Source organism: Cynocephalus volans, chromosome 11, assembly GCF_027409185.1.
Source record: "Cynocephalus volans isolate mCynVol1 chromosome 11, mCynVol1.pri, whole genome shotgun sequence".
Taxonomy (NCBI): Eukaryota; Metazoa; Chordata; class Mammalia; order Dermoptera; family Cynocephalidae; genus Cynocephalus; species Cynocephalus volans.
In genome coordinates this window covers 6,506,537-6,532,342 of record NC_084470.1, presented here as the reverse complement: position 1 = coordinate 6,532,342, position 25,806 = coordinate 6,506,537, and the positions used below count along the sequence as shown (strand labels likewise).

The window sequence follows — 25,806 nt, the reverse complement described above, 5'->3', positions numbered from 1 at the left end:
AATATTTGCCAATATGCCTATTTGCGGGGTATAAAGCTAAGGCCATTTCTTTTAGCACAATTTTTTTTGTCTTCTTGCATAAATCACATCCATTAATGCAAGACTTTGAGGATATCTGCAACCCTGTGCATAACTTGCCCAAGGCCATACAAGCAGGTAAGTGAGAGACCTAAGGTCTGACCCCAGAGAGTGTGGGTGCAGAACTGTGTTCTTAAGTATTGCACGGCCCTGACTCACCCCGTGTAGATGCTGGAGTAGCCAATCTGCCACGAGTGTTCGTTGTTCAGGACGCCCCAGTTAATACGCCTGAGAGAGGCCCAGGAGGGCATTGGTCATGGGAAAATCTGTTACAAGAGCTACTATAGCTTTACTTTATAACAACAATAACTAATTTAAAGGTATCATAAATCTCTCTACACAAAACTACAATGAGATACTACTTCTCACTCACTAGGATGGCTAGAGTTAAAAAATCAGATAGTAACAAGTGCTGGTAAGAATGTGGAGAGATTCAAGCATTGCTGGTGGGATTGCAAAATGGTGTGGCTGGTGCGGCTGGTTTGGCTGGTGCGGCTGGTGCGGCTGGTGCGGCTGGTGTGACAGTCTGACAGTTCTTCCAGTGGTTAAATATAGAATTGCCTTATGACCCAGCAATTCTATTCCAAGGTGTCTACCCAAGAGAAACAAAAACATACGTCCACACAAAAACCTGTACATGAGTGTTCATCGAAACATTACGCACAGTAGCCAAAAAGTGAAAAGCCTTATGCCCAACAATGGATTAAAAAATTCAAGAAAATATTAAAATACATGTTAATAAATATAATAAATATACTTGTTCTCTGTGAAGAAAGTGCTACAACTTTGATGAGGGCATAAAAGAAGACTTGAAAAAAGAGAATGTGTATTTCTGTAAGCAGGACTGTGTGCTGTGTGCACGTACAATGTGTTGGACAACTTAACACTAACAGATGAATTCATCCCAAGTTATTTTTTAAATGTAAGTTAGTTATTTAATTTCAATAGAAATCTCATCTTTCTCCCTTCTTGTACTTTATAATAACTTTCTAAAGTTTACTTGTAATTTTAAAGCTGATGAGAATTGTCTTGAAATTTTTTAAAAAATGGATAAAGAGAAGAAATTTATTCTAACACAAATTAAGTATTATTGTTTCAACACTTGTACAAATATGAAAAGGCAGATATTTTAATCGAACAAAGGGAGACTAGGAACATAAATTTAATAAATAATTACATTTGTGCACAAAATAATTGAGAAAAGAAACAATTATTGAATAAATTATAACAAGATAACTGGTAAAAGACAAAATTCAATTTGTCTTATATCTTACATTGAAATAAATCATGAATTAAAAAATGTAAGCTACATAAAATATAAAGCTATATAAGAACTAAAGTAAAATAAACATAGGTGATGTCACTTGAGAAAGAGCACCCTAGGAAGAAAAATTCTAAAAGGAACCACAAATTAATATGTTGACATACAGAAAAATGTAAATCTTCTATACATCGAAAGCCTTATAAAACTCAAAGTGAAATAGCAAAGAAGTAAAACCGTGTGAACACGTCAGTGCTTCCTGTCTATAACGTACAAAGTGCTTTCACAGATCACTCGGGAAAAGACAACAAAAGCTTGTCACATATACAATGAATTTATTTTTAAAAAAAAAAACCCACTTGTGAAAACATGTTGCCACACATAAATAATAAATTAAAATACAAATTCACAGGTAACGAGGTTTTTTTGCATAGTTTGAAAAAATGTAAAAAGATACTCACTGTTGTCAAGTGTGAAGTAAAAGGGACATTCTTGAAACTTTTTAGTTCATCTGTAAATTTCTACAACCATTTCAGAGAGAAATCGTCCCAAAGGAATTAGTGATGTTAAAAATCTAACACATAAGGACACTTCTGATTGCATTATTTATTTTACCAAAAATTAGCTAAATAAAAGCAAACTTAATATCCCCAAATAGGGTGCATGCCTAACAAATTATGATACATCTACATGATGGCAAATTATATAGCCACTAACAATCATAGTTTCAAAGAATCTAATCAGAGAAAATACTCACGGCATGTCAAGTTCAAAACTTAATGAACATGATTCCTGTTTTTCTGTGAGTACACACACACACACACACTCACATACACCAAATCATGTTTATAAATACATTCACACATGAACTGGAAAAAATATAAAAAATGTTTATGACGATTATCTTTAGTTGGTGGTATCACCAATAGTTTCTATTTTCTCCTGCAGGTTTTAAATTTTTTCTAAATTATCTATAATAAATGTATTTACTTTTAAAAGTGGAAATTAAGTTATTACAATAAAAACAGGAAGTTTTAAATTGAAGATATTGCATAGGATTTTACAATTAAATAATAAATATTTAATCAAAACATGTTTATTAAACATTTACTGTGTCCCCAGTACAATTCTAGGCACAACAGGGTAGAAATGAATTTTCTTCCCTCTAGAACCTTACGTCCTAGTAACAGCTCACACGAAAACATCTCCCCCAGACTCTGCTGCTCAAAAGAGTATGCTTTAAGGGCTCAAAGCAACTAGTCCTGAATAGGGAATTATGTTTTTACCTCTCAAGTGCTAGGTCACTATTGAAACCAGCGCATAAAACCGCAAACGTCCTATGTACATCGTGCTTTAAGTGATTTACCCCATGAATAATATGCTAGCACTTCATATTCTATATAGTACATAGTACATATATGTATTATCGTCCATAAAGTCATTCACCCCATGCATATGAGCAAGCACAGAACCCGCTTTACCGTACATAAAACATACGGTGATTTACCGTACATAAAAACCAACCCAAACACGAATATCCACAACAAACAAAACCCCTTAATTGGACGTAGCACATCCAAGTCAAATCATTTCCAGTCAACATGCATATCACCTCCAGCGCTGGTTTCTTAACTACCAAGCTTCAAGAAACCAGCAACCTGCGTGGGAAGTGTCACTCTCCTTGCTCCAGGCCCATGAATTCCTGTTTTGACTCTGACTCAACTAACTCAGGAGGAGCTCTCTACCTGTGTGAACATGGGTTAACTGTGGACCACACACAGTTCATTTGTGGTAGGCCACAAATCTGTGTCAGAGTGGTCACGTACTTGAGGGCGCAACAGAAGATATGAGTGGCTCACACGGACCCATTCTCTTTCCTAGAACTCAGAGGTTATAATCCTGTCTTTCCAAAGCTTGGCCTTTCAAGTGTCTGTATCTTTATAGAAGATTCATAGCTTTTCTACTACATGGTTTGTGCAAATTCATGAGTAGCCTCAGATCCACAAAGACATGCCTATTTACAGCCAAATGGGGGGGGGGGGCGGGGATATTCCATCAGCTCTGTCTCTTAAACAAATTCAATTATATCTACATTCTTTCATCCACTGTAGATTCCAGATTTCTGAAGGATGGGGACCCTAGAGGCTACTCTGAACTCTGTAGACACTAACCTAAACACATTAATTTTTAATAAAGACTCTAATGCTTCAGGATGATTAACACTGGGTTATTCAGTACGTAGTACAGAACTACGCACAGGATCTGATTAATGACTTACCTGGGGTGCTGAATAAATATGTTCTTACAGTCTTACACACTTGTTCATACACGCTTTGCTAGCCGTGATGAAATTTTCCAGACTATTTACACAAAATTAAGCTGACGCTGCCAAAAAAAAAAAAAAAAAAGTGAGTTATTCTTAGTTGAGAGAATGTATATCCTTTTATAGGTGCCTGTGTTTCTGGAGGGGCACAAAGTAACCACAGCATGTGCTTCTCTGCGGGGCTGCCATATTCAGGCAGGAGAATGTTGTCAGGGCTAGACTATGTTTACAGCAGAATTTATATTGAATCCGTAAAGAAATGGCTTATAGCATCCCCATATTTTCTTTCTTCTATATTTGCCCTTCCTGGGAAAAAATATTTTGGCTATTCTAGCACATTCATCATTTTGCTTAATTAAGACACATGCCCAGTTATTAGGGTATCTAAGGAAATTCCCCAAATCTACCTAGAGCTTGGAAGAAAATCATCATCTAACTTCCTAAATCCAGCATTTTTAACATCTGTGAGCATCAGATATCCTGTGGAGCTTTTCCAAACAGTTTCTTGGTTCCATTTTCAGCAATTACAGTTCTAGTAGATTTGGCTTTAACCAAGAATTGCTATTAAAAACACAAACAATCAAGAAAAAAACTTACATGGGTGATTCTTATATGCCTTAAAGGTAGAGAACCACTATCTTAACATATATAATATATAATAACTCCTCAATGATTTAAAAAAGGATGTCAGAAAGTTAATTGTTCACATAACATAGTTTTCCATATAACTAAGATGTATCATTTTAATTCGATTCAACTGTATTTATGAAGTATTAATTGTGTACAAGTTGCCTTCCTCTGATCGGGAGAATAAATAGATATGCTAAGATACAAAAACCTATCACACAATTACATCAATAATCAAACTCCAAGGGAGAATCTGGTAGGATCTACAAGAGTTAGAAAAGGAACTATCACTTTGGAAGTTCAAAGAAGAGAGAGGTCTTATCAATCTCATAAAATTATGAAAATCTTACTAAATGAGGAGAATTTGAGATAGACATTGAGGCGTTGATGGAAATGGGACAAGCAAGCAGAAGGGGCTGGGTGGGGCAGGGCAGGAGGAGGGAATGGAAAATATGGAGCAAAGTGGCTGGGGGTTAACTAGAAAAAGTGGGAAAGTTCTTTTGGGAAGTTAATTCCATAGGCAACAACCCAGTGCAAGGAAAAGAAAGAAATTCCCTTACCACCATAGAACTTAATAAAAACCAATTTTCAAAGAAAGCTTAAAAAAAAAAGGAGTAGTAAAAATAGTAGAATGAATTAAAAAGAAGGAGCTTGCAGAGTTAAAGAAATAAAATGGGGAAAAACAAGATTAAAACACATACATTAGAAACTATAATGAACAGAACACCTTGCTGGAATTTAATTATTAAAATAAGGCTTGTGATATAAGAGTTAGTTTGGGGTGCAAATATAAAAAATTAAAACATTTGGATAAATGATGCCATGCTTTATTAAATCAAAGGTGCCATCAATTGTAAGATATACTTTAATTTTATGAACCACCCAAAGAGGAAAAAAGTGCTGTCAATTACACTATGACTCAATGCTGTTTTATTTCTTAGAATTTTTATATTTACCAAAGTAACTCATCTAATCTTAGACATAGATTGTTTTGTATCACACAGCATTCTGGTGCACACAAAACAGATACTATAAACATGATGAATTAGTTCAGACATTCCTAGTTCTTCACATTCTGAATCACATTTTAACTCAGAGTCATTGATGTCTGTGTTGTTTTCATTAAATATTTCAGTAACACAACATAACACAGCAACATAACTGTGGGTACTATTGCTTGGTAAGAAAATATGGCATCGAGTCATTCTGCCTTTGATGAATATGTTTCAGAGATAATCCAATATACAAATAATAGATGTACCTGAATAAAAAAATTCAAAGAATGGATTTTTGAAGTTATATTCAAAACTGCAAGAGAAAAACACCCATGAAATAAGGTATAGTCTGTTCCAGAAAAAAAAAAAAAAAGGAGGGATTTGTGTATGGAGGCAATGCTGATTAAGCTATCACGTTTCAAACACTGGCTGTATCAGGTATGATTTAAGCCCATCAGGCTGAGGCTCGGGCTGCCGGAGTCCAGATCACAGTCCTTCCAGGTGCCATGTGTGTCCTCCCAGGCAGTCTATGCCACCGCTCTGGGGTCAGAATAGAACACGTCTCAGAGGGTTGTCTTGAGGATTAAGGAACCGTAGCAAATGTGTTCAGTAACTGTTAGGTATGATTACCATAAAAACAGCCATTCAGAGTTCTACTCTGGCTGACACGGAGTAACAAGAACTGGGTTTGCCTTCTCACCTGAGACCAAAAACTCAGACCAGCTACATGAAACAAAGGTTTTTGAGACACCAGGCAACAAACTACAGGAATCTGTGAGAAACGAGTCCCGCAAGTTGCCCCATTTTCCTGCTCCCCGGGAGAGTTTCCAGGCCGCAGGGCAGGCAGGAGGGACCCCAGGCGGGGCCCAGTGGTTTGCAGGGCAAGCTGATGCAGAGGGGAGTCCAGGGAGCCCCAGTGCCAGATTTCACAGGGCAGAGGACTGGAGAAGAGAAAGCTGCCCAGGCGTCAGGCCCTGAAGATGGGCAGAGGGTCCCCTCGATCCTCCGCTGAGCACAGTTCAGCGTATACCTGTGAGGAAGGACTGGAGAAAGTGATGGCTGAGTTCACACAGAGCCAGGCTAGAGAACCTCGTCATTCATGGGCCTCTGGGAAGAGTGCTCAGATGCCTCCAGCACAAGAAAGAACCGCTCCCGACCCAGTGCTTCTCAGTTCAGCCTAACAAAGCTCAGAAGCAAGACTCAACCCCCTTGGAGACAAGTCGGATCTTATCCTTTGCCCATTTTTTTCCTTTTTTCAGTTGGGTTTTTCATTTTCCATTATTGAGTTTTAGGAGTTCTTCATGCATTCTTGATACAAGACCTTTTATCATATGTGGGGTTGGCAAATACTTTTTTCCAATGTGGTGTGACTTTTCGTTCTCTAAACAATGTCTTTCAAAGGGCAAAAGTCCTCATTTTGATAAATTGCAATTTATCGATACATACAGAAATGTTCATAGCAGCCTTATTTGTAATAGCAAAAAACTGGAAACAATGCAAATGCCATCAATAGGTGAATGGACAAATAAATTTTCATATATTCATACAATGGAACACCACTCAGCAATAAAAAGAAATGAACTATTCATGTATGCAAAGACATGGGTGAATCTCAAAATAATAATGCTTAGTGAAAGAAAGCCTCCCCCCAAAAAAGTATATACTCTGCGATTCTATGTATATGTAATTCTGGAAAATAGAAGCTAATGTGCAGTGACAAAAAGCAGATCAGCACTTGCGAGGAGGAGGACTGGGCAAGGGGCAGGACAAGCGGCTACCAAGGGGCACGAAGACACATGGGGGGGTGGATATGCTCATTGTCTTGATGGTGGAAATTATTTCACACAATGTATATAATTTAAAACTCATCAAATTGTATGCTATAATACATGCATTTCATTGTATGTAAATTGAACCTTAATAAAGCTCTAAAAATGTTATTCAGTAATACAAGCATAAAACCAAGTACAGAGAAAGGTGAAAAAATTCAAGCTAACCTCAGATTTCTCTATGATCATATTTTATTTACTAGTGATTTTATGAAGGCATTTGACAGACTTTCTCAAGTACATAAGAATCCCGAGCATACAGCATCTATGATAATTTTTTTTTTAAGTACATAATTACAAATTATTCTAAGTGTGATGACTGCTATAGACCAGTCCAGGACACCATCCTGAGGGCCCTGATTCAGCCTGAGGATTCAAAGATGGTATCTCTAGGGAAAGGACATCTGTGCTAAGAAAAAGAAAATTTTCTGGGCGAAGAGGAGTCGGAAGAGTGTTTTTGGAAGAAAAAGCATGTGCAAATGAGGGTTTTCCTTGGAGCTAAATTCTGCCTTAGAGAAAATGGTACCAGATATAGGAAACTCAATTTAATTATTTAAGTTCTTGGCTTAAGTCACACTAGTAAGTGGCAAAGACTAGACAAAACCTAAACAGCTCTATTTGACCTATTTGATCCTGAAAATAAGTTTATATAATTTAACCCTATGAACTGAAAAAGGAAAGACTCATATCACCACTGGGAAAATACAGAAGATATATGCAGAAGTTTCCAAATGTCTCTTTGCTTTTTAAAAAACTTCCAGTGTCTTACCAGTGTCTGGATAAAGTCCAAACAGATTTGCATGACATGCAAACCCTTCGACACTTGCTCACTGCCCGCTTTTCCACATGCATTCATCGGCCTGTCCTCTTCAGGCTCCTTCCAGTGGGGTTGGACGACCTCCATCTTCCAGACCCCACACTGCCTTCTGCCTTTGCTAGGACTGCTCCCCCTGCCCGAAACAGCGCCCCCACCTGACCCAAGAGGCCAACAACACCGTACGTGATAAGACTCCCGCTGTATGGAAAGCTCACTGGGACACCTGAGGTTTAATTCTATCCCTTAGCCAGCATTGAGGATGTGCCCCATCAAAGTGCCCACACGCCTGTCATGGCACTCTTTGAAAACACATCGGTCATTTTTCAGACCTTGAAAGGAATGTTGACAGACAGATCTGAATTTAAGTTAAGCACCTTAAAACAGCAACATTTCATGGGTTGTGGGCAGCACTAAAAGTCCTGGGGAGACACAGAACATACTGAAAGTGTTGGAATTAAACTATTAAGCAGTGGGTTTCAAACGTTTTTAATAGTGAAGCCCTTTTTTTTCACATAAAATATTACCTGGGATCCCAACTTACAGTACAGATTAAAATAGGACTTTAAGAGTAAAAGTTTAATTTATAATTTTGAATTTATAAGGACCATCAATAAGAACAATGAGGCTGCTTAAGGAACACCAAATTTTGGTACTTAACACACTTGAGTGTGTGTGCTTTATAATTACTATTTTGTTAAAAGTTTTAAATCTGTCTTTTAAAAGGTCATTCAAACATTTGCAGACCCTGAAGCAGTCCTGAGTCTAGCTTGAAAATTACAGCCTTACATCAGGAGCCTGACATCACCAGCCTTACACCAGGAGGCCTTACACCAGGAGCCTTACACCAGGGGCCTTACACCAGGAGGCCTTACACCAGGAGGCCTTACACCAGGAGCCTTACACCAGGAGCCTTACACCAGGAGGCCTTACACCAGGAGGCCTTACACCAGGAGCCTTACACCAGGAGCCTTACACCAGGAGGCCTTACACCAGGAGCCTTACACCAGGAGCCTTACACCAGGGGCCTTACACCAGGAGCCTTACACCAGGAGGCCTTACACCAGGAGCCTTACACCAGGAGGCCTTACACCAGGAGCCTTACACCAGGAGGCCTTACATCAGGAGCCTGACATCACCAGCCTTACACCAGGAGGCCTTACACCAGGAGGCCTTACACCAGGAGCCTTACACCAGGAGGCCTTACACCAGGAGCCTTACACCAGGAGGCCTTACACCAGGAGGACTTACACCAGGAGGCCTTACACCAGGAGCCTTACACCAGGAGGACTTACACCAGGAGGCCTTACACCAGGAGCCTTACAGCAGGAGCCTTACACCAGGAGGCCTTACACCAGGAGGCCTTACACCAGGAGCCTTACACCAGGAGGCCTTACACCAGGGGCCTTACACCAGGGGCCTTACACCAGGAGCCTTACACCAGGAGGCCTTACGCCAGGGGCCTTACAGCAGGAGCCTTACATCAGGAGGCTTAGCGTGGAATCAGCGGGCACCCGAGAAGTCACTGTGCTGCCCCATGCAAGCCCAGGTCTGTGCAGTTCTGAAGCTGCATGCTATCCATTGCATCGCTGCTCCTGACTTCGCTGATCCGCCCTGAGCAGTGACAGACAGGCATTTGCACAGTCCTGAACCTCTAATTAACACAGCATAAAAGGCACTGGTGGGAGTGGGGATCCGAGGACCTTGACAACCCTGCACTCTACAAATGGCTCACTCTCTTGTGAGGCTGCCGGGCCAGATCATGCAACCTTCCAGGAAAACGCATTTGGTGAGGCCACAATTAACTGGGCTTGGGCAGTTTAACGATGATAAAAATGGAAGATCTTAGAGTTCGTCCAGATGCTTTCAGGAACAGCCAGTATCAAGTGCGTTTGTGAGGTTCCTTCCCCTCCACAGAAGTGGATAGCTTCTAAATGAAGTGATTGTGCACAAGCTTAGAGGAAATCTGAGCCAGTGCCAAACCGCAAGGAGGACAGCAGGCTCCTCGCCCAGGCGACAGGAGCTACAGAAGGCCGGTGCACACAGACGCTGTGGGCCATCTAAACAGGCAGCAAGGGTGCACGGTATATTAAGTTCATTGGATTTTATAGCCAACATTTGGCCTCAAGGACAGCTGTGGTCAGGTTTAGTGAAAGACTTCAGTGAAAAATGTTGAAGTCAAAATATTTGAGCCTCTCCATTTGCACTAAAGCAGTTTGTTAATCAGTCAATCTACATTGGGACTTATATTTACCAGTTCCATTTTAATTGAGGCAAGAGTAAACTTCTTCACACTTCATCCCTTGAACTCAAGGGAGTTTTATTCATACAGCGCTAGGTTTTCTGTTTGAAAAACATATATTTTTATTGTTAAGAAATTAGAAATGTTTCTCTTAACGTCTCTTGAGTCTTACTCACCCTGAAACCACTTGGCATCTGATGAATAAACAGAGAGAGGAGGTGGAGGTGCTGAGCCAGGAGGCCAGCCACCCTCGATCTGAGATTGTACATAGAAGTGTATTTAGCATAAATAACAACTCTTACCTGGAAAGCATGGAAACGACACTGAGGGATTTTATATTCAGTGCAGAAAAGCTGCATCTCAAAATCTGAGTCCACCTTGCAGTCTGCTTCTAATCTCTCAGAAAACACATCATGGATTTAAGGTGACCCTGAAGGACACAAGGAAAATAAGAATTGCCCTCTGACCCACACTGGAAGCTTGCTGAATTAGTCCAAGCACATTTGAAATGAGTTAAGATGGTCAACATCTGCCTCCTTTTGTTAGGAAAATTCTTTGTATTTATAAATAAACACTTTATCCAGGGAAGATTGTGAATTCCATCAGTCCGTGCGTTTGAGTTTCTGAGCAACTTGAGCACTGGGCCAGTAGCACAGGCACATTCTAAATCTCTCTAGAACCCATCGCAGGCCAGGGAGAATGAAACAGAATCAGCTAACACATGGCAGGCTTCTGCCTAGTCCTATGTGCAGCCGGTTCGGCCACACTGAGGAAGCTTGGGACATCACCGGGACCTTCCTGACTCACCCACAGCTGACTGGCTCAGAGGAGCTTGCAGCTCCTGAGAGTGGACCACGCCTCAGCCAGCATCTCCTAATTATTGGAAAACAGACAAGGCCACAAAGACCGTCACCTGCTTTCAGCCTCCTCAATGTGAGTGTTCACTGACATCAAGTGGATAAAGGAAAGGAGCTGTGGATGTTAGAAAATAGGACATGCGAGAGGAGGATGGGCCCCTGCCCTCCACACCCTGCATCTTCCTCCTGCTTTTCTCAGGAATGCGCACGATGCGGCTTTAAGTGTGGCTCTTCCGAGTGACCACATGATGTGGCTTACGGCTTATTTAATGGGTAGGCTGGTTCTGTGAATTCGGGAAAATAATTTCTTGTCAAATGCTGGAAAAATGGAAAGTCTGTTGAGGGAACGAGGCCCTTTTCACTAGAAGGTCTACGCCTCTCATACTGACCCTTCTACTTGAAGAAGAATGATTTTGAGGAGTGTCAAGATGGCGGCGGCTGCGGCGGCTGGCGCGGAGTAGCTGAGGTGGAAAAGGTGGCCACTGGGCCTCAGGCAGCCGGGAAACTTGTGGACCTTCCTCTCGCCATCTCTTAAGGGAGGACCGCTGCTGGTGGCTGGTTGAGGGGGGTGACCGCCACTTTGCCCCCGGCAGGAGAGGCTGCCTCATTTACCGGCAACAGCTTTGAAGTGTGGAGCAGGAAAAGAACTGATTCTTAGCTGCAAAAGCGAGTCTTGAAACAGGGAACACGGCGCCAGGGCTGCTGTGGATGCAGCCAGGATCCCGGAGGCTGGGGCCGCACTGAAGGCGGCCAGCTGCCCTATTCAGGATTCGAGGTTTCAGGCCGGCATTAAAGAAGATTCCTGGGAGCGCCCGAGCGGCGCCGCGACTGAACAGCCCGAGGCGGCAGCGCCGAGAACACGGAAGGCAACAAACCAGAGACAGAGCGAGCGCCCGACCTGGCACAGCACTGTGAGTGATCCCTGGCACAGCTCTGTTCGGGGGGTGGTTGCCCACCCGGCTCCCGCCTGCACCACCAGGCCACTCACTGCCCCAGTGCTGCCTCCATTTTCCCAGGTGCGGGCAGCTCCGCCCTGCTCGGCCATCACTGAGCCCATTTGCTTGGCCTGGCGCGGGGCTTTCCGGACCCTGCGGGCCAGCCTCCTCTCCCACTCCCTCCGCGGTTCTCTGGCGGGGCTGGGGGTGTGGGGCGTCCCGACCAGTGTTGGGAGGGCTAGGAAATACGGGCGGGCTGACTGTCACTCCACCACACCCTGGACTCCGGCCGGTAAACTTCCTGTTACTGGGAGGCAGATACCATCTCTGCGACCACCAGTTTGGAAAAAAGCCTAACGAATTTCTGGTTGGGAATAGTGTGGTAGGAGAGTTCCCAGGTCCGCTAGAACCTGCCGGAGAGCAGGCTGCAGGCGGGCACTAGACTCGGTTTATACCGGGGGGATACAAAGGTGAACAAGACCCGAGAAAGATCTACACAGTGCTACAAAGGCACCCAGAGAGACCGGTCGTCTGTGCCTAGCAGAAACCTGGTAGACTTCCTGGGCGAGGCGGTGATGAGCAGGGTCTTGAAGGCCCAGCTGATAGACAAGGGGTGCAGAAGACACACCCCAGCCCAGCACAGTGTGCACAGAGGGGGGAGACGTGCGGCCAGGGAGGCGGAGACTCGACAGAAACCACACACCCGGTGGGGTCGCCACTGCACGATCTAACAGCCTGGGCCAGAGCACACGGAACGGGGAGAAGTCCTGTACAGAAAGTGAAAGCTCAACAGAGATCACACACCCTGTGGTAAGTGATCCACCAGCCCAGCAGAGTACAAGCTGACCAGAAAGGTGGATCCCCGGAGAAGCCCAAGACCCGAGGCAACCACACACACAAGACACTAGAGGCCAACTGAGCAGTCACGGCGGGAGCCATACCAAATTGGCAACCACAGCAACATCCTAGTTAGTCATTAGTCTCAAACCGGTGGACTGTGAAACCCCCTGCCACAATGAATAAACACCAAAAAAAAGACACCAGAAATACAAAAAATCAAGAAAGTACACCACCAAAAGTTAATAAATCTCATACTCTAGATCCTATAGAACAAGAAGCCCTTGAAATAACTGACAAGGAATTTCGAGTGATAATTCTAAGGAAACTGAATGAGATACAAGAAAACTCAGCTAGACATCATGATGAAATGAGGAAAAGTATACAGGATCTGAAAGAGGAAATATACAAGGAAATCAATGTCCTGAAAAAAAATGTAGCAGAACTTGCTGAACTGAAGAAGTTATTCAGCGAAATAAAAAACACAACGGAGAGTTTAACCAGCAGGCTTGTCGAAGTTGAAGAGAGAACCTCTGAACTTGAAGATGGGCTGTTTGAAATAACACAAGCAGACAAAAAGAAAGAAAAAAGAATCAAGGACATGGAAGAAAATCTGAGAGAGATATCAGACAACCTCAAGCGCTCAAATATCCGAGTCATGGGTATTCCAGAAGGGGAGGAAAATGGAGATTCCATTGAAAACATATTCAACAAAATAGTGGCAGAAAACTTCCCAGGTATAGGAAAAATCACAGATCTTCAGATCCAGGAAGCTCAACGATCTCCAAATGTATTCAACCCAAAAAGGCCTTCTCCAAGACATGTCATAGTCAAATTGGCAAAACTCAGAGACAAAGAGAGAATATTAAAAGCTGCAAGAGAGAAGCGTCAAATCACCTATAAGGGAGCCCCAATCAGGTTAACATCAGACTTTTCATCACAAACCCTAAAAGCTAGAAAGGAATGGGATGATATTTTCAAAATACTAAAAGACAAAGATTGCCAGCCAAGAATACTCTACCCTGCAAGGCTATCCTTCCGAAATGAGGGGCAAATAGTATATTTCTCAGACAAACAAAAACTGCGGGAGTTCACTACCACAAGACCACCCTTACAAGAAATCCTCAAGGGAGTACTGGGTTTGGTTCCTGAAAAATAACTACCACTGCCATAAAAACCTAAGAAAAATCTAAACCCGCTAGTACAATAAAAATGGCATTCATGAAGAGAAAACAAGCTAACAAAAACACTATCTACAACCTAAGGAACCAACAAACAAAGAAACCAAATAGTAAATCAGAAAGCAAGGAACAAAAGACACCTAAGACAACCAAACAACCAATAAAATGCTAGGAATAAATCAACACCTTTCAATAACAACTCTTAATGTTAAAGGCTTAAATTCCCCAATTAAAAGACACAGACTGGCTGACTGGATCAAAAAGCAGGACCCAACTATATGCTGCCTACAAGAGACCCACCTCACCCATAAAGATTCACACAGACTAAGAGTGAAAGGATGGAAAAAGATTTACCATGCAAACAGAAAAGAAAAACGAGCTGGAGTGGCTATTCTTATATCTGACAAAATAGACTTTAAACTAAAAACCATAAAAAGAGACAATGAGGGACACTACTTAATGATAAAAGGACTGATCCATCAAGAAGACATAACAATCATAAATATGTACGCACCCAATGTTGGAGCAGCCAGATTTATAAAACAAACTCTATTAGACCTAAAGAAGGAAATAGACACTAATACCATAATATCAGGGGACCTGAACACTCCACTGTCAATATTAGACAGATCATCTAGGCAAAGAATCAGTAGAGAAACACAAGATCTAAACAAGACTCTAGACCAATTGGAATTGGCAGATATCTACAGAACATTCCACCCAACAACCTCAGAATATTCATTCTTCTCATCAGCACATGGATCATTCTCCAGGATAGATCACATATTAGGTCACAAATCAAGTCTCAGTAAATTCAAAAAAATTGGAATTATCCCATGTATCTTCTCAGACCACAATGGATTAAAACTAGAAATTAATAACAAACAAAACTTTGGAAACTATACAAACACATGGAAATTAAACAGCATTCTACTTAATGACATATGGGTCCAAGAAGAAATCAAGCAGGAAATCAAAAAGTTTATTGAAACTAATGAAAAAAATGATACATCATACCAAAACCTGTGGGATACTGCAAAAGCAGTATTGAGGGGAAAATTTATTGCATTAAACGCTCACTTCAGAAGAATGGAAAGATGGCAATTGAACAACCTAACACTTCACTTTAAAGAACTAGAAAAACAAGAACAATCCAATCCTAAAGTTAGCAGACGGAAAGAAATCATTAAGATCAGAGCAGAACTGAATGAAATTGAAAACCAAAAAACAATTCAAAAGATCAATGAATCAAAAGGTTGGTTTTTTGAAAAGATAAATAAAATTGACAAACCATTAGCATGGCTAACAAAAAAAAGAAGAGAGAAGACTCAAATAACAAAAATTAGAAATGAAAAAGGCGATATTACAACTGATTCATCTGAAATACAAGGAATCATTCGAGACTACTATAAACAACTATACGCCAACAAATTTGAAAATCTGGAGGAAATGGATAAATTTCTGGACACACACAAGCTCCCAAAACTGAACCGTGAAGACGTAGAAAATTTGAACAGACCAATAACAATAAAGGAGATTGAAGCTGTTATCAGAAGGCTCCCAACAAAGAAAAGCCCAGGACCAGATGGATTCACAGCAGAATTTTACCAAACATTCAAAGAGGAATTGACACCGATTCTTTACAAACTATTCCAAAAGATTGAAACGGACGCAAATCTCCCAAACTCATTCTATGAAGCAAACATCATCCTGATACCAAAACCAGGTAAAGATATAACCAAAAAAGAAAACTACAGGCCGATATCCTTGATGAATATAGATGCAAAAATCCTCACTAAAATACTAGCAAACAGAATACAGCAACACATACGAAAAATTATTCATCACGATCAAGTGGGATTCATCCCAGGGATGCAAGGTTGGTTCAACATACGCAAATCAATAAATGTGATACACCATATTAATAAACTCAAGCACAAGGACCATATGATCATCTCTATAGATGCTGAAAAAGCATTTGATAAAGTTCAGCACTCATTCATGACAAAGACCCTCTATAAGTTAGGTATAGAGGGAAAGTATCTCAACATAATTAAAGCCATATATGCCAAACCCACTGCCAATATCATCCTGAATGGGGAAAAGCTGAAAGCTTTTCCTTTAAGAACAGGCACTAGACAAGGATGCCCACTCTCACCACTCCTATTCAACATAGTGTTGGAAGTACTAGCCAGAGCAATCAGAGAAGAGAAGGAAATAAAGGGCATCCAGATTGGAAAAGATGAAGTCAAACTGTCCCTGTTTGCAGATGACATGATCCTATATATCGGACAGCCTAAAACCTCTACAAAAAAACTGTTGGAATTGATAAATGATTTCAGCACAGTAGCAGGATACAAAATCAACACACAAAAATCAGTAGCATTTCTTTTCTCCAATAGTGAACATGCAGAAGGAGAAATCAAGAAAGCCTGCCCATTTACAATAGCCACCAAAAAAATAAAATACTTAGGAATTGAGTTAACCAAGGATGTGAAAAATCTCTATAATGAGAACTACAAACCACTGCTGAGAGAAATTAGAGAGGATACAAGAAGATGGAAAGATATTCCATGCTCTTGGATTGGAAGAATCAACATAGTGAAAATGTCCATACTACCCAAAGTGATATACAAATTCAATGCAATCCCCATCAAAATTCCAAAGACATTTTTCTCAGAAATGGAAAAAACTATTCAGACATTTATATGGAACAATAAAAGACCACGAATAGCCAAAGCAATGCTCAGCAAAAAAAATAAAGCTGGAGGCATAACACTACCTGACTTTAAGCTATACTACAAAGCTATAATAACCAAAACAGTATGGTACTGGCATAAAAACAGACACACTGACCAATGGAATAGAATAGAGAATCCAGAAATCAACCCACACACCTACTGCCATCTGATCTTTGACAAAGGCACCAAGCCTATTCACTGGGGAAGGGACTGCCTCTTCAGCAAGTGGTGCTGGGATAACTGGATATCGATATGCAGGAGAATGAAACTAGATCCATACCTCTCACCGTATACTAAAATCAACTCAAAATGGATTAAGGATTTAAATATACACCCTGAGACAATAAAACTTCTTAAAGAAAACATAGGAGAAACACTTCAGGAAATAGGACTGGGCACAGACTTCATGAATACGACCCCAAAAGCACGGGCAACCAAAGGAAAAATAAACAAATGGGATTATATCAAACTAAAAAGCTTCTGCACAGCAAAAGAAACAATTAAAAGAGTTAAAAGACAACCAACAGAGTGGGAGAAAATATTTGCAAAATATACATCTGACAAAGGATTAATATCCAGAATATATAAGGAACTCAAACAACTTTACAAGAAGAAAACAAGCAACCCAATTAAAAAATGGGCAAAAGAGCTAAGTAGGCATTTCTCTAAGGAAGATATACAAATGGCCAACAGACATATGAAAAAATGCTCAACATCACTCAGCATCAGGGAAATGCAAATCAAAACCACATTGAGATACCATCTAACCCCAGTTAGGATGGCTAAAATCCAAAAGACTATGAACAATAAATGCTGGCGAGGCTGCGGGGAAAACGGAACTCTCATACATTGTTGGTGGGACTGCAAAATGGTGCAGCCTCTATGGAAAATGGTATGGAGGTTCCTTAAACAATTGCAAATAGATCTACCATACGACCCAGCCATCCCACTGTTGGGAATATACCCAGAGGAATGGAAATCATCAAGTCGGAGGTATACCTGTTCCCCAATGTTCATCGCAGCACTCTTTACAATAGCCAAGAGTTGGAACCAGCCCAAATGCCCATCATCAGATGAGTGGATACGGAAAATGTGGTACATCTACACAATGGAATACTACTCAGCTATAAAAACGAATGAAATACTGCCATTTGCAACAACATGGATGGACCTTGAGAGAATTATATTAAGTGAAACAAGTCAGGCACAGAAAGAGAAATACCACATGTTCTCACTTATTGGAGGGAGCTAAAAATTAATATATAAATTCACACACACACATACACACACACACACAAACCGGGGGGGGGGGGGAAGAAGATATAACAACCACAATTATTTGAAGTTGATACAACAAGCAAACAGAAAGGACATTGTCGGGGGGGAGGGGGGGAGGGAGAAGGGAGGGAGGTTTTGGTGATGGGAAGCAATAATCAGCTACAATGTATATCGACAAAATAAGATTTAAAAAAAAATAAATAAAGATAAAAATAAATAAATAAATAAATAAATAAAGGGTGATAAAACACTTTAAAAAAAAAAAAAAAAAAAAAAGAAGAAGAATGATTTGATTTGAACAATAAATTAGGACAGTGTAAGTTTGGACATGACACTTAACTCCTTTAGGACTCTTCGTCTGCTTCAAAAACGATACGAACATTGACATTTAAAAGCAATCTTTACAATATGTCTTCACTTAAACATACAATGTGTATAATGTGTGCCCCCAAATAACCCTGTGCTAGAGACATCAACCCACTTGAGCCAGGAGGAAAATTAATAAGACTCTTTTTTAAAAAAATTTAAAAGGATAAATAATCTATTTTAAAATTAAGGAAAATATTAGACTTGCTAAGACGTGGACTGGGGTTCACATCTGGTCTTCCCATTTCTCAGTTCTGTGTTCATTTCACGGCACTAAATACAAGGCACCTAAAAAAATAAAACAAACCTGAAAACTGTTACCATTCTACTCATTACAAGGTTTGATTGAAAGAAAGATATTCTGTTTTTGTTAATATGTCAGGCAAGGTACCGAGATCAACCCAGTGAAGACAAAAAAAGAAAGCCAGATAAAGTATTTTTTGAAGAATCTTATAAACAACCACTCAATTGTGACTAAATTCCTTGAGGGCATGGGTTGTTGTCCATTTTTTACACTGCTGTATCCTTGGCACATAAAACAGTCATTGCAGGCACTCCACAAATACTTGTTGAATAATTGAATTGGTGAGCTAGCAGGAAAATCTATGGGAAGGTGAGAACCAGAGAGGCAAGCATAGCATTTCAGCTTGAGTATATTTGCAGGACCTGGCAATTTAAGCTGTCGAGACTGCCAGGCATGTAGGTGAGAGTGTCTAATGTGAGACCTCCCCCATAAAGCAGAAACACCAAAAGCCCATATCTTCAGTATGAGTGTAAAGTAGGAATAAACTCTCCCACCCTCCTACCAGAAAATGGTAAACAGGGGGGAAAACATGGAGAGGGGAAAATTGCCTGTTTCCAAATGCTGGCACTGAGTAAAGGGGGAAAATAGACCCTGAGAAATTATATTCATGGTCTAGATCTCATATGGATTTGCTTCCCCAATTTCATAGTACCTGGATGGCCCAAAGTACCTAAAATAGAATTTAGCTTAAATAATCCTAGACTACTTGCCATCTGGCAGATGAAAGTAATATTTCTCTCCTCAGAAGCATCTACCTTTATTATAGTCCTTACAAGATTCTCACATAAAAAAGACATATAAGAAAATTAACAGCCCACATTTTAGAAACCACTAAACAGATGAAGACACAAGATACCTCTGAGTGAGAAACAGCAGAAAGTTGAACATTCTGTGAAAACTTTAGACACATAAACAAAACAATTATGTTTGCAATAATTCAATAAATAGGCTATAAGTTACAAGTTTCCATATATGGACAGAGAATAATAAATTGCAAAGAGAAATCATGCATATTTAAAAGAAGAATCAAATAAAATTTCTAAAAAGGAAACATAATGATAAAAATTTTGAAACTCAATGGGTGCATTTGAAAACAGATCAGACAAAGCTGAAGATTAAATGGGTAAACTGGAGGATTGACCTAAAGGATTTATCCAAAATGTAGCGCAAAAAGACAAAGAAGTAGTAATTATAAAAGAGTTAAGACACATGGAGGATAAATTGAAAGATCTAATTTATACCTAATTGGAGTTTCAGTAAGCAGAAGAAAAATATGGCAAAAGTAATGTTTGAGGAACAAATGGTGAGAAATTTTCAGAGAAAAGATTTTAAAATTTAAATATCTAAAAGAGGATATACAAAATGATATACACAATAAGATACACCATATTAATAGTAGAAAACATTGATGTCAAAGCAGAGGTACTAGAGGAAGCCAGAGAGGAGAGAGAATATACCTTCAACAGCGTGTCAGACTGACATCAAACTTCTCAGAAGCCACTTGGAAACAAGAAGACAGTAAGGTGGGGATTTCCACAGTACTGAGAGCAAAAACAAAGAATAAGGTTGGACATTTTTACAGAAACAAGAGCTGAAAGGTTTTGCTGCCCTCAGACATTCACTAAAGGACATTCTAAAGGGTGTCCTTAGAACTAAGGAAAGTAATTTCCAGATGGAAGATTTCCGGTGCCAGGAGAAACAAAGAGGAAAGAAAGTAATACTTATTTGGGTAACATTTAATGACTATTGAGCAAATAAATCCATAATAATTGTCCCAAGATAAGAGAGGAAATAATATACACCCAATAATAGCATTTAATTTGGGAAAGAGGTGAATGGGGTTAATGTGTTTCATGTTGATAAGTTAAGTGTGCATGCTCGTATGTAAACACTAAAACAATAGATACTAAATGTACAGTATCCAAACTAAAGGATAAAAAAGATTAAAAAAATAAAACTCAAGTCCCAAAAAGTCAAAAAAAAAAAAAAAAAAAGAGAGAGGGAGAAAAAGCCCATAACAGGTGAGACAAACAGAAAACAAAAATATGACAATAGATAAAACCAAATATAGTAGTTAGACATTACAGTGAATGTAAATAGACAAAATAATCTGGTTAAAATATTAAGGTTGTCAGTCTGTATTAAAAAAAATAATAATCAAACTCTACAATATGTGTATTTACATAAGGCAGCTGTCCATATAAAGACACAGAAGACTAAATGTAAAAGGATGAAAATATTAATGACCACAACAAAAGCCACTGTAGTTACATTAATAATATAAAATATGGATTTAAGATAAAAGGATTTCCTAGATATAGATTAATTTCAAATTATAAATGACTCGACTCAGCAGTAAGATATAACAATTCTATATGTATATGCACCAAATAATACAGCCCTGCATGGGAAGCCACAGAGCTGAAATGGTACTGCCAGGAAAAATAGAGTACAGACGATGCCTGGGCACAGCAGACCTTGGACCCTCCCAGCAAATATTCACTCATACAAAGAAAGGACCCTCCGTGACTGGAATCTACTGTAAACAAGTTTTAGTTCACAAGGATATGCTTGCTGAGGGAAGCTGGAAAAGGCTCTGGAGGTGACAAATATCATAAAGCATTAAAATAAAAATAATGAAGCATAAATTTTGCCCACGTTTGTGGCAATAATTTTCAAACAGATAAAATAGAGAATTTTCTAATAAAACAGAATTTAAAACAGGCTACAGATAAAATGAAAGAAACATCTAAACAAATTGATTAAAATTATAAAAAGTAAAGACATAAAAAGACCTAAAACTAAAAAATAAATAAATAAAATAAAATAAATAAAATAAAAACCCCAAAATATTTTATATAAAAAAATTAAAATTAAAATAAGACAAGGTTTAGATGTTCTAATTTTATCAAATCTGTAAAGACCAGATAATCCAATGCTATTCAAACTGTTTTAAAATATAGGTAAAAAAGTAAAAGTTATAAATTATTTTTAAAGAGGGAGTGTGTCTGATAAAGATCATGCACAAAGCACACAAAAATACAAACTATCCTCTCATAAATACCACAACAATAAGTGCAAAATCCTAAATAAAATGTTCATAAACAGAATTCAGCAGCCCATTAAATTAATATAAATTTAACCAAATAAGATTTATTCCAGAAACACAGGGATGAATCAACAGTGAAAAATCTGTTAACATAATTCAGTATATTATGACATCTAAGAAGAAAAACTATACGGTTATCTCCACAGTGATATAAACAGAATCTGACAAAATTTAATCTAATTTTGATATAAATAAATAAATAAATAAAAAGATACTTCCTCTATAGCAGTAGATTATAATTAGCAACACATAATTATGATCAAGCATTTCTACTTCTAGGTGTATACCCTAGAGAAAGAAATTTTTGGTCATGCCCCCAAGAGGTGTGTTTAAGAATGTGTGTGTATATACTGATATGTATACATAAACACACACATAATATATAAGCTATACTATAAAGTATAAATATACTATATATTTAACTGTGTATTTATAAATATACATAATAATAGACAATATATATAAGTGTGCATGCTATCTATCTATATGACAAAACATTTCAATTTGATAGCAAATAATTGAAAAGAAATCTGTCAGTGGCCAAATAAATTCTGACATATTTGTGCAATGGAACACTATAAAGTAGTGCAAATAAATACACTTCAGCTTTATGCATTAATATAGAATAATCAAAAATATATATATATATACACATATACTCCTTTTTTTGTGTGGTTTGGTTGCTTTTCCTCAATATTTTGTTTGTGAAATTGACCCACACTGTTGCATACAAAAATAGTTTATTCATTCTCTGCTTTATTATTTTTAAATCGTACAATATATTTTATGTACTTTTCTGTGTACATACTATGTTTCACAATAAAACATGAAAATAAAACTTTGAAAGATCACATTCCAGTGGTTAGTGAGTTCCTGTTACTCTGTGCATGTCCATTAAAGTTGTAAATTTTAATAATCCAAATATTTTAGACATTAAATATTTCCAGAAAGTCTGGAAAGAAAGTCATTTCTCAAACACCTCAGTCTTTCTACTTTGGCTGCCAAGTCCAGTCCAGACACAGGGACAACAAATATGGATTCTGTCAAGTAATTTTACCCAAAGTGTTTATAACAGCAAAATTCAAACAGCAGAAACAAAGCAGCGCTCACCCAGCCGGACTCCCCAAGGGGACCTGCCCCTGACGCAGCTGCACAGCAGGGAGCTTGCTCCAGCACCCGTGCTCCACCAGGCCTCAGCCCCATGCACACGTGCGCCCTTTCCCGTGTTTGCCGTTGTGATCTGCAGCCCCACCCCTGCACCGTGCTCAGTCCCGATTTCTCCTTGCGCCAGTCTTTTTACTACCGATGAAAAGGTCTGATAAAATAACTACAAAAATATGGGAAAGGAGGGATTCTCTCTTTCTAGAGACTGTCACATTTTACGAAGGCAGTGGTAAGAGCAAAGCTGTCACAAAGTATCAGCCACAGCAACAGAACCCTGGGGGAAGCCTTGGGGTGTGATTTTTACATAATATATAGTGGACTTTACCCTAATTTGCTTGCAGTGACCCTCTGCCCTGGGAGACTTTTGACAGCAGGAAGAAGGCTCGAGCCATACCCCTGTGCCCTCCAAACCAGAAACTACAATTCAAAAATGAAAGCTAATCTTCATGGCAGAAAAATCTTTCCGAACCGCTGCCACTGCAAAAAGCAAGAAGTCAACTCAAAAGAGGCCGTGATGGAAGAACTCCCAAGCACTGCCAACTCTTCTGACCAGGCCGAGTGGTGCCTGGAAAATGCCTGCACTTGAGCTGTGTCTGGAGGCAGATTTACCGGTCCAGTGAGAAGCGGGCTTGGGGGCAGCTGCCTGAAGCCAGTCCCGGGCCTGTGCCCCACTGTAACTGACATTGTTTCCCTGGAGAGGTTGCTTTTGCTGCATTCTTCTCTGGGACAGGCATTCGTCCTACCCACAAGGGGGCTGTACTTTCAGACTTGCCTCAAAGAGTCCTAGTTTATGCCTGCTGTCCTGAAATCCCTTTTGGTTTTGCATTTATCCTAGATTTTTTGTTTTCTAACAAGGTATTGTTAATAGTGGTTGCATTAAAGTATGTTGGGAAAGGCTGGATACACCCCTACTTTGTATCTCTAGCTTCCACCATGTCTCCTCCAGGAGTGGGGCAGGTAGATGATCACTGAGCAAGGTTCTCACTTCATTGCCTGGGTAGAGTAGAAAGATGACCAGCAATAATCTACTTTTTCGCTTGATCTGTTTCCCAGATGAATCACCTCTTTTGTGCATGCAGGATGCTGACTGACCAGCTAGAGCCTGGTTGGCCCTTTGCAGCTAGAGACAGCTCACTACTTCCAATCTCCAGTGATGTGCTGCAGGAAGCATTCTGGCCAGTGCTGCAGTCTACAAAATGCAAGATGCCACAGGACCACCAGATCCTACACCTAGGAAGTGGTTGAACTGGGACTCAAACCTGGATGTATCTGACTTGAAAACTCTTACTCTGAAGCACACTACCAACACCTCCTCACTTTCACTAAAGACTATGGCAAAGGCTCCACCTCCCTCTCTACTCCTTGCCTCTTTCTTTCCAGACGAATTCCATGTCCACGTCATCAGTTGCATCATCGTCTCAAGTTCATGGCTCCATGCCAAGTGCTACACTTGAGTGGTTGAAAGCTGACAAGAAAATTCTACAGCTCTGAGCTTAGTTCAATTATAATTCCCTGGCATCCTTGTAGTGTTTCCTGACAACTCCGCTGGTCTTTGATTAGCTCACTCTCCATTCACCTAAACAATGATATAAAACACTCATGACTTTTCTCAGGCCCCTTATACTATGCCAACCCTTTTCCTCTCAAAAGGTGGCCTCAAATCCTTCATCATTTTTGGAGAATATTGAGGGGATTGGCTTTGAATTTCTCAACCTTTAGACACCACCCTGCTCTTCCCTCCATGAAGGGCAAGCTATCCACCTGTGCCCGTAGCCCCTCTGCTCTGTCCCTCAAGGACCTGGCTCCATGACTTAGTACTGTATCCTTTCCGCCTTCAACCTACCCTGCTCTACTGTGTGTCATTTCTCTTGATACATAAACTTGATCAAGTCTCCCTCACCAAAACAAAGACACAAACAAACACAAATCCTAAAACTTAAACCATTTCTGCAATGGGATCCTTCTACCCTTGACCTAGCCTCCTTCTACTCTCGGAAGTCAAGCATCCTGAAAATGTAGAATATATTTGCTCTCTAAGTTTTTTCACTGCCCATTCTCATCTCAAATCCTCATAATATAGCTTGTACCCCTGAAACTGCTCCTGCAAAAATCACTAACATTCTCCCTACTGACATTTCAATGAAAAATAATTACTTTTGCTATTATTTGATCCTCTGCATAATTTGACATATGTTAGTATTCCACTTCCTGAAATGTTGTACATGCCTGGTTTCTTGTAACCACTACCTACTAATCTTATCTTCCTCCAAGCCAACTCCCATTTCTCCCTCTAATAAAGAGGAACACAGCCGTCTGACACACCCTCCTCAAATCTAAGCATTTCCTCTTAATCTCCTTCATGGGACATCAGAGTTCCCAGGACTCTCTCCTTGGGTCACTGTGGTCCTCACTTGACTGCTGCCCCAGGGCAATTCCACCCACACTAATGGTTCATCAACAACCTATAGGACAGTGACCCCAGATTGTCCTTCCCATCTTGGATTTTCACCAGCACATCAAATGCATATCCCTGCTTGTCCCCTGGAATTTGTACATTTAATTGTTACAGATACCTCATAGCTCCAGGGTCCAGCGTGCCTTCTTTTCCCCTAAGACTATTCCCTGTACTCCCTGCTTTCCTGTGTCAGGTTCCACCATGCAACAGCCAACTGGCCAGAATTCTGGGATTTATCTGAGAATCTCCCCTCCCCACACTGTCCAATGTCCAAAGAATCATCAATTATCCACTTTTCATCCTAAATAGTTTTCAAAACTGTTCCTACCTTTCATAACTGCTCTTCTCAGGTCCTCACTGCCTAATTTCTCTCCCTGCTTCTCTTCTGAACTTTTTGTTATCCCATGCTG

At 39.9% G+C, this 25,806-nt stretch overlaps 1 long non-coding RNA gene across 2 annotated transcripts; it reads right to left on the bottom strand.

Moving 5' to 3' along the window:
* LOC134391114 (uncharacterized) lies at nt 1–25,806 on the bottom strand. 2 transcript variants are annotated; one of them, XR_010024916.1, is made up of 6 exons: nt 25,725–25,806; nt 20,126–20,209; nt 10,472–10,599; nt 3,618–3,724; nt 1,801–1,860; nt 1–670 (listed from the first exon to the last, which is right to left on the bottom strand). It is a non-coding gene; the product is annotated as an uncharacterized LOC134391114 (long non-coding RNA). The 2 variants fall into 2 exon arrangements; XR_010024917.1 differs by lacking the exon at nt 20,126–20,209 and having other exon boundaries at nt 25,725–25,793.